General features: G+C 41.8%; 1 long non-coding RNA gene across 1 annotated transcript; it reads right to left on the bottom strand.

The window, feature by feature from the left end:
• Positions 1 to 2526: 2526 nt before the first annotated feature.
• LOC119518627 lies at positions 2527 to 8914 on the bottom strand. Its single transcript, XR_005213807.1, has 3 exons — positions 8749 to 8914; positions 5605 to 5713; positions 2527 to 3011 (listed from the first exon to the last, which is right to left on the bottom strand). It is a non-coding gene; the product is annotated as an uncharacterized LOC119518627 (long non-coding RNA).
• Between the last annotated feature and the right edge of the window lie 1135 nt (positions 8915 to 10049).

Raw genomic sequence — 10049 nt, 5'->3', positions numbered from 1 at the left:
GCAGTAGGAAAGGGCACTCGTTATGTTAATCTACCTATATTAGTCTTGAAAGCTCTATGAAGAAAAATAAAGCAAAGTAAGGGGACAGAGAATATCAGGATTGAGTGACAATTTAAAGGGAATGGATGGTGAGGAAAGCTTTATCTGTTTGTGATGTTTGAGCAGAAATTTAACTGAAGTAAAGGAACAAACCATATGGGTATATGGGGAAGAACATTCCAGGAAAACAAAGTAGCAAGTGCAGAAGTCCCAAAGCAGGAGGATGCTTGGTGTGTTTGACAAGGGTAGTCTGGTAGGAGTGGAGGGAATAATGGAGAAAGTGGTAGGAGATGTGGTCTGGAAGGTAACTGGGGCCCTGACCTTGCAGGGCTTTAGACATACAATAAGGACTTTGAAACACATTCTGTGTGATACAGGAAGCCAGCAACAGATTTCGGGAGAGGAGTGACATGATATGACTTACATTATATAGAGCTCTCTGGTGCTCTGTGAATAGGCTGTGGGGGATCAAGGATAGATGCAGGGAAACCAGTTAGGAGACTATTGCAATAGTGTTTGGATGTCATTTAAGGTGGCTTTTCTAGGTGCTGTGAAAAAGGTGATTCCCAGACATTGGATTTTAGATTAAGGGTGGTGTTACTGTTCTTCAGGGATGACTTGAAACTACTTCTGAGCAGAAACCAACTCTTCTACTTCTCACAAATCTTTCATAATGCATAACACAGCCCAGCGGGTTTAGCAATAAATGCTCAGAAAATGCCAACTGGTTGAAATACCTTTTTAGACTTTGCAAAGAATTCATAGAAATAATGTCTCTCCATTGAAAAACATAAGTGACATGTGGTTCCCAATATCAGGGTCATCATTTTAACATAGATACCTTTGACATGCCGGGAAGTGTGCTCCTGGCTACACACACATTGCTTCATTTAATTCTCATAACAACTCTGGCAGTTGGGGTTACTCTGTACAACTTTACAGATGAAGAAACAGACTGGGGTGGAGGGTGGGGGGTTGAGTGACTTGCCAACAGTCATTAGAGGGGAAGGGACAGAGCTTTGGACTTCAACCAAGGGCTGATTTCAGAGCCCACACTCAATGATGACTCAGAACTACTCACCATAGCAAACTCTGGGAAACACCCACATTCTTTGGTGGCATAATCTTATTTTTATGATCTGCCAGATTCTTCTGACAATGAAAAACTAACATTAACAGGAAGAGTTGAATTTTTTCAGCCTCATTTGCCTGGAAGAAAATAATTAAAGCAGTGATTCTGTTTGTTTAAGTTTCCTTAAGTTAGAATGGTCCTTTTGCTCCTGGAAAATCATTTGGTACAAAGACAAGAGTGGGTGGGCATTTTATTCAGAGCTCCTTTTATCATGTCTGCTGCAGTTATCCTGCTGTGTGACTTTTTTCCCCAGAAAGCCATCATACTGCCTTATTCCTACTTAAAAAAAAAAAAAAATCATTAGTGTAGTAACATTACAGAAGAAGGAAAAAAAGCAGATGTGTGATCTGCCCATGAAATAGAGTAGTTGCCCCACACAAGCTCAGCCTTTTTCATGTGCTGGCTGTGAGCCTGTCCTCATGCTGGGTTGGAGAAGCTCATTACTGCTCATGGTAACCAAGAAACAGGGCTGGGCAAAGGGGAGAGGAAAACCAAAGGCCCACAGTGCTCCCACCAAATTGGATCCTAGGAAGTCAGACATTGGGCATCCACTATAGTCGCTCAGCAACCACACGCTTGGGGTTTCTACAATGACATTGCAGGGATAAGGCAGGTCATTCTGGTAGACTGGAGCATCACCCAGTATTTGCCAATGGATGGAAAGCTCACAAGATGAGTGGCTGCATAGTGTTGAGAGTGCAAAGGTAGCAGATGCTCATTTGTCTAGCCTGTTAATACCCAGTTTTGATATATCTTGCTGAATTGCAGCTCTCCTAGAAGCATAATGAAACTCTTTCAAGACTTAGACACTGCACCTCCCTTTCACTCCTCCTTTCCACTTATATCTTCTTGGCTGCCTTTGCTGTTTGCTTTGATGAATTTCTGCCACTGGAGTTGGGGAGCTCTGCCTAAATGGCATTTCAGCATGGCTGTCCCCAGGTGCCTAGCATCCTTGGCCTAGATTAACGTGTCAGTGGCATATGGTGCAAATGGCCTGTCGTTCAATCTTAGGATCTGTTTAAATTATCTGCCAGGCTGCTGACTTCCTTGGCATCACGCCTTGTGGCCCCAGTGCTTGAGGAAGAACAACATTGTCTGAAAATTATTTAGAGTGAATTTTGTTGTGTAAGAATTAGAATCTGGCTTCCTGCCTGTCCCATCTTTTTTTCTCTCTCTTCCTCATTCCCTCCATCCCCTTTTCTCCCATATCTGAGAAAAAGAAATGAACACAAGAATGCCTAGAACCAAGGATAATTTTGAGAACAGTTTTTGTTTTATTGGTTCCTTTCTTGGTCCCATACCTTGCTCTTTTTCCATAAATGGAAGTACCTAGCTTGTGCTTTTCAATGTTGCATTTATCCTCTTAAGAGGCCCTCTTCTAGGCTTTGGCCCTATTTTGCAGACAAGGAAACTGAGGCTCAGAGCAATTTTTAAATGTGGTCACACTAGAAGAAGTAGCAGAATAACAACTCAAACCTAGGTCTATCTGACTTGACAGTCCAAATCCTCTCCGTCTAAGTCCATGCAGAGACCATTATCTAAACTGATACTGTGCCCCCATCCATGCATCTCTGGGGAGGGGGACATATTTTGCTGCAGTTCAATGGTCAGAGCTCACAGTGCTTAGCATCTCTGTAGGCATCGTCAGCAAGTGCTCCTGGGTTCTTCTTGTACAAACTCGTCATGCTCTTCTCCCAGTGTGTTTAATGGTAGGTCATTGTTACTGTTTAGCTGCCTGATGGGTTTCTCATTCCTAAATTCAAGTGAAGAAGCAGATCCTGCTGTCCTTGGGATTATCCTTTCTTGATGAGTGACGACCGGAGGAATGGAGACAGCTGGCCTGCGGGCAAAGAGAGGGAGTGTCAAAGGCTCCTCCAGCTCAATTTGGATTGATGAACCGGAATAATTCTGGCAGCAGGGTTCATGGAATTGGCCTCAACCAGCAATCTTTTTCCAGAACTGCTCTTTCTCAATTTTTGTGTTGGAGGTGGAGTGTTTTTGCCGATTTCTCACGTACGCCCTCTCTCTTCCACTATAGGCATTTGAAAAGCACCCTGCTCCAATCTATCACCTGGTTTAGACACGGCCACTATACAAACACAACACCAAATGGACTGCATTCACTGGCTGCCACTCATTCTTGCCTTTATGCCCTGCAAGAATCTTTCACATAAAATGCTTCCCAGTTCTTTATTCTGTCATCAAAATTCTATACCTGCTTCAAGGCCCTCCCTGTTCAATTCACCTCCTCCAAGACCCTTTCCCAAATCACTCTACCCCAGTGATGGATTAGCTATTCCAAATTCTTTATAATCATAATAATTATAGCATTTCTCTAAAATTATCTTTTTATTTATTTGAATAATTAATACATTTGGCACAACACTTAAATGTACACAAGGTGTAAAAATAATCAAAATGAAAAATAAGTCTTCCTCTAGTGTCAGTTCCTCAGCAATCATTTCAGCCACTCTCCATGACCAGTTCCTTTTGCCTCCTTACAAGCCTTCCGGAGATATCTTTCTGTATATAAGCATCTATGCTTTTTAAAAATCCATCACCAATGTATTAAGAATAACTGTTAACATATATTAGCAATTATGTAAGAGATACTGTGCACTTTTATATGTATTATTTCATTTAATCCTCCCAACAACTTTATGAGGTGGGGACTTGTGTCATCCACATTTCTTCATCCAATGAGGAAACTGAGGCTCAGAAAAATGAAGTAACTTACCGAAGATCACATAGCTATGATGTGGCCGAGTTGAAATCAGATCCCATTCTGTTTGACTACAGAGCCCAAGCTCTTAACCAGCATGCTATCACCCTAAAATGATTCTCTGTTTCATGTATGTACCCCTAGTTTCCCAATGTGGTACGGTGGTAAAGATGTGCACTTGGGAATGAAATCCTGGCTTTGAAACTTACTAGTTAAGTGACCATAAGCAAGTTTTCTTTCTAGACTCTCTGAAAAGTCTCTTCCTTATCTGTAAAATGGGGAAAATTTAGAGGGAGGTTGTGAGGATTAAGGGAAATAAAGAAGGTAAAGCACCTGGCACATGAGGTGCTCAGAAATGGCAGTTCCCTTTTCAAGAGCCATGTCTTGTCATATATTTGCATGCTTCAGTTGTCCTGTGCAGAGTAGAAAGATGCATAGGGAATACCTATGTCATGTTTGGCATAACACAGACCTGGCCTTTGGATAGCAAGAAAACACCATCCCTTCAGAGGGCCCTGAAAGTAAAATAGCACATGGCAGTAGCTCAAGAGGGAACAGTTGGCCAATGGTTGGTTGTTCAAGGAAAACGTATGAAAGACTGGCCTAAAGGTCGTACCCATTATAAACCTCCTCTGAGGTCGACCAGCGCAAATGGAGTGTAAAGGAAAGGAAAGACTGAAGGAGCATGCTTAGGAACTGCCTGGAACATCCTTCCTCCGAGAGCTGCATGGCAACTCCTGGCAGGAGTGAAAGCAAGGGGTGACCAAGGGCACGGGAGTCTCACTCATGCTCAGAGGACGAGCTTTGTTTCTTCTGGTCCCAAAGGAGCTTTTCTAACACCTTGAAAAATAATTCAAAAGCAATGGGTTTGCCTGTGAAAAGGTTAGTCAAGTATAATGGACTTTAAGGTTGGGGACCCAAGCAATTGCTCAGGCCAGCTCTCATCCTGTTGGCTCCACCTTCAGACATACCCTGAACCTGACCACTTCTCATCACCTCTGACAGCTAGCATCCTAATTTGAGCCACCAGCTTCCCTGTTAAACAAGCTACTGTCTCCCTATTTCCTTCTTTGTCCCCCTAACACTTTATTCTTAAAAGAGCCATGAGAATGATCCTTTTAATACATAAGTCAGATCATGTTTCTCCGCTTCCAAAATCTTCCAATGACTTCCCGAGTCACTCAGAATAAAAGCCAAAAGCCTCCCAGTTGCCCTCAAGGCCCTAAAGGCTCTGGCCCTGCTACCTCCTGACCTCATTTCCTGCCACTCTCCCCCTTGCTCACTCTGCTCTGGCCAAACTGGCCTCCCTGCTGTTCCCAGATGACGTCAGGCACACCTCTCAGGAACTTTGCCTGGAACATTCTTCCCCCAGATACCCGCAGGGTAACTCACCTCCTTCCAATCACCTCCTCAACGAGGTCTATCGTTGAGCCAGCGAGCCTTCAACCTTTTCCTGCCTCCACTTCATCTTTAATTTTTTCTGTAACACTTTATACCTTCTACCATATGATGTAAGTATCCTGTTTATTACATTTCTTTTTCATTGTCTGACTCCTCTAGAGAGTCAAAGATCTGAGGGCAGGGATCTTTGTTTATTTCCCTAATGTATCCTAAGCACCTAAAACAGTGCCTGATACATGGGAAATACTCAATAAATAGTTGTTGAAGGAATAAGTTTTTCAGATAAGGACACTGACATTGGGTGACTTACCCTACATCATTTTGCTAGTTAACGGCAGACTCAAGACTAGAACTCAGTTTTTCTGTCCCCAATCCAGTTGCCTTTCCAATAAGTCATATTTTTCAGGATACAGGAGTATCTGTATAGGATTAAGTAATGATTTGGTTGTTGAGGAATCTAGCAGATGATGACAAAACTGAAAATGAGCGCATATAGACAAAATGAACCTTAAAATGACAACCAGGAAAAAATCTTAGGTGTGAATGGTTATGTTGATTTTTTCAAAATTTTGTCTAAGTACCTGAGACTTTGCTGTCAGTTTATCTAGTGAAATAAGATTCATGATCAATGTGTGGAATGGAAATTTCATACCTCATTATACACAAACTGAAGATTATTCCTTTGCTGTCATTGAGGCATTTGACATGCTAGTGAAAACAAAAGGAAATCTGTCTCAGATGTGCCTTTTAGCTTTGACAGATGTGGACATATGTGAGTTTGGGGCATTAATTTTTGGTTGGATGATAAATATCAGCATGTCCAGAGACACAGTTGGAGAAGCTACCACCTAGTACACAGTTTAGAACTGCAGCTCCAGTGATGTGCTGAATTTCAGTCCAAGACGTCCTATTGATCTACTACTCCCATCCCTACCTCCTCCTCATCTCTCAAAAGCAAAGGAGGCCCTCTGCCATTTTCCTTGCTAATCTTCCACCTGAGTTTTTGGTGACATCTCCTTCTTCCATCACTTATTCCCTCTCCCTTGAATCTTAAATCTGTTCTCTTCCCCCACAATGTGAAAATATATGCAAAATAATGAAAACCTTCCCAAAAACTTGAATCAGTTAGCTATTGGTGTGTAACAAACCATCCCCAAACAGCAGCTTAAAACAATAAGCATTTTTATTACTCACAAGTGGATGAGTTATCTAGGTAATTCTATTGATCTGGACCAGGCTCGGCTGACTTCAGCTGGGCCTGAAACAATGACTGCACACCCTCATGAGTACCACAGAGGCTGGCTGGTCAAGGATGGTCTCACTCACATGTCCGGCAATTGGCAGATTTTTAATTACTGTGAGGGGTGACTGGGGCACTGATCTCTTATCCAGCAGGTTAGCTCAGCTTGTTCTCAGAGAGGTCAGGCAAGATTTCAAGAGAGAAAGCAGAAGCACATGAGGTCTCTTAAACTGCTTATGCCTCATTTTATTAGCCAAAGCAAGTCACAAGGCTAGCCTAGGGGTAAAGAAATAGAGTCTACTTCTTGATGGAAGGAACAGTAAAGTCACAATGCAAAGGGTGTAGATTCAGGGAGGGATGAAGGATTTGGGTCAGTTTTGCAATCAGTCTACTGTATCTCTCTTCTTTAAGCTGTTGCCCACATGTCTCCTGTGGTAGGTATAATTACGTACCCCAGAGGGGAAAAAAAAACAAATATGTTCTTAATCTTAATTTTTTCCCATGGTTGTGAACCCACTGCAAATAGGACCTTGTGAAGATGTTATTTTCAATTAAAGTGTGGCCAACTGAATCAAATTGGCTTTTAATCCAGATTACTGGAGTCCTTTATAAGGATAATGAAATTCAGACATAGAGAAATGACAGGAAGAAGCTGGAAGTCAAAAGAACCTGGAAGAGAAAGGAGAGGACATTGTTATGTGACAGAAAAGCCAAGGACCCAAGGATTGCTGGTAGCCAGTCCCAGAACATCATAGTCTTTGGGGAGAAAGCATCATCTTGATGACACCCTGATTTTGGACTACTCCTAGCCTCAAAACCATGAGCCAATAAATTTCTGTTGTTAAGCCAATCCATTGATTTTATATGTTTTAGCAGCCTGATAACTAAGATATTGCCTTTCCTTCATATCTGAACTCCTAGAAAGGGTAATTTTCTCTTGCTCTGCCTACTTCCTCACCACCCAGCCACTCTTCAACCAAGATGACCTCATCTTATTACCACTATCTCCATTTTCATGAAACTGCTCTTTAAAGACAACAATGGCTCAAATATCAAATACCATGAACTACTTTCAGCTTTCATCTTACTTGACCTCACAATGTAACCTGTATGGTTATTACCTCATGCTTATAACTCTCCTCTGTTGAATTCTTTAATTTACTCTCTTCTGGTTCTCCTTCTAACCCTCTGACCATTCCTTCTCAGATTTCTTGGCTAGCTCATGTCCCTCCTCTGGGTCTGCAGTGTTAGTGTTCCCTACTTTTCTTTTGTTTCACTTTTTTTCTTGTCATGTGTTTCAAACTCTCTCTGGAATCTCAAACAGTCAGGTGGATACTACTATATGCATCTTTATTCTAACTCATCTCTGGACATACACGTATAAAGTCTCAGTGCCTACTGGCTGTTGCCATAAGCTCATTGCAACATGTCTAAAACTGAGCTTAAAATCTTTCTTCCAAAATGTGATTCTATCTTCTCTTTCTCCATTAACAGCATTGCAATTCTTTCAATTCATCAGCTAGAAACTGAGGACCATCCTTAACTCCTTGTGCCCTGGGCTTCCTATGACTCAAGACATTAAATCCCATCATTTCTACCTCCCAAGTATCTCTCAGACTTATCCCTTCTTCTCCATCCTGCTACTATCTTAGTTCAGATTTTCTTCCTCTGTTTCCCAGACTAACGCTAGAGCCCTTCATCTGCGCCCCCAGCCTCTTTCTGCAAAGATATTTCTGAAACACAAATCTGACTGTCACTCCTTTACCCTATACATTATATTCTATATCTATACTTATTCCACTAGCTCATTTCTGACAAGATAAAAATCTAAACTTTTTACATTAGTTAGAGATTATCGGTTGCAAGAAACAGAAATATACTCCAATTCACTTAAGTAAAAGATTTATTATAAGGAAACAGGAGGCACTCATGAGGCAAGAAGTATAGCCAGGCAGCAAAAGAGTTGCCAGGAACAAAATCCCATGTTTGCTGGCCTCACTCTTCCTACCTTCAATATCTCATCTCTGGTTCTTTCTGTGGCTTTACCCCATTCTCCTGCAGAACCCCAACCTCCTCTCCCAACATGCTCACCAAAGTAAATGGACTCCCACAAGAATTCTTAATCTAAGTCTACCTGCACTTCCACTAGCTCATGGCTACCCATCTGTGTATCTCTTAGAATACATTATTGAGAAGAAAATCTGATTGGCTTACCTCAGGGGTTCAATCATCTGTGACTCTGAAACAGTGAGGTCATGTGGATAAAACATGACAGACTGGGATCACATCTTCAGTGGAAGCTGTGGAGAGGAAAGTTCTTAGAGAAGATGTATGGGTAACAGGTAACTCAAACAGGTACACTATACTCTGTAATATTTCAGATGCTATTTTTCTAGTCTCAACCACCACCTCTCCTCCTACTGCAATGCACAATCTGCTCCAACTAAATAAAACTACTCCCCATTCCCTAAACCTACCATGCTCTTCTAACATGCTATTCCCAATACCTGGAATGTTCTTTCCCTCCTTGACTGCCTTGAAAACTCTTCCTTATTCTTTAATACTCAGTTTGAATGTCATCTCCTCTATGAAGCTCACCTGCCCCACCCTGCTTAGGACTTTGCACATAGCTCTATTAGAGAACATATCACACTAGGTTGAAACTGTTTGCCCCCTTTGATGAATTATGGGATTTTTATTGGAAGGTATCATCCCTGGCATAGTTTTGGGCACACAGAGATCCAAAAAGTGTGTTGAAAGGATGAAGGTGTGAATGACCAGATTCTTTGTACCAGTGGATCTAAAGGTGTTGGCATCATCTAAGAACTTATTGGAAATGCAAATTCCTGGGCTCCACTAGAGACCTACTGAGGTTAGTTGTGGCAGGAAGACTAATAATGTCCAAAAATGTCCATATCCTAATCCCTGAAGCCTGTAAATATGTCACGTTACATGGCAAGAGGGAATTAAGGTTGCAGATGGAATTAAGTTTGCTAATCAGCTGACCTTAAAATAAGATCATCTTGGATTATCCAAGTAGGTCCAATGTAATCATTAATTGGAGAAGAGGGAGGCAGAAGAGTCAGATCAGAGAGATGGTATTGGGAGAAAGAGTCAACCAGCTATTTCTGGCTTTGAAGATGGATGAGGGCCATGAGCCAAGAATGAAGGCACTCTCTAGAAGTTGGAAAAGGCAAGAAAATGATTACCCCAGATTCTCCAGAAAGGAACTCAGCCCTGCTAACACCTTGAATTTCAGCCCATTGAGACCCATTTCAGACTTCTGTCCTCCAGAACTGTAAGATAAATTTGTGTTGTTCTAAGCCACTAAATTTGACATAATTTGTTAGAGCAGCAATAGAAAGCTGAAACAGTACGGTCCAGCAAGCTATGACTTAACAAGCCCTACAGGTGATTCTGATGCACGCTGAAATCTCCTTCCACTATGCACCTGGTATTGCCCCTACTATAATCCTCACCCTTCTTTCCTGTATTTGCTCATTTATGTCTACATT

The sequence above is a fragment of the Choloepus didactylus genome, chromosome 2 (genome assembly GCF_015220235.1).
Source record: "Choloepus didactylus isolate mChoDid1 chromosome 2, mChoDid1.pri, whole genome shotgun sequence".
NCBI lineage: Eukaryota > Metazoa > Chordata > Mammalia > Pilosa > Megalonychidae > Choloepus > Choloepus didactylus.
Note: the sequence above shows the minus strand (reverse complement) of the source record. Positions and strands in the feature narration are given on the sequence as shown.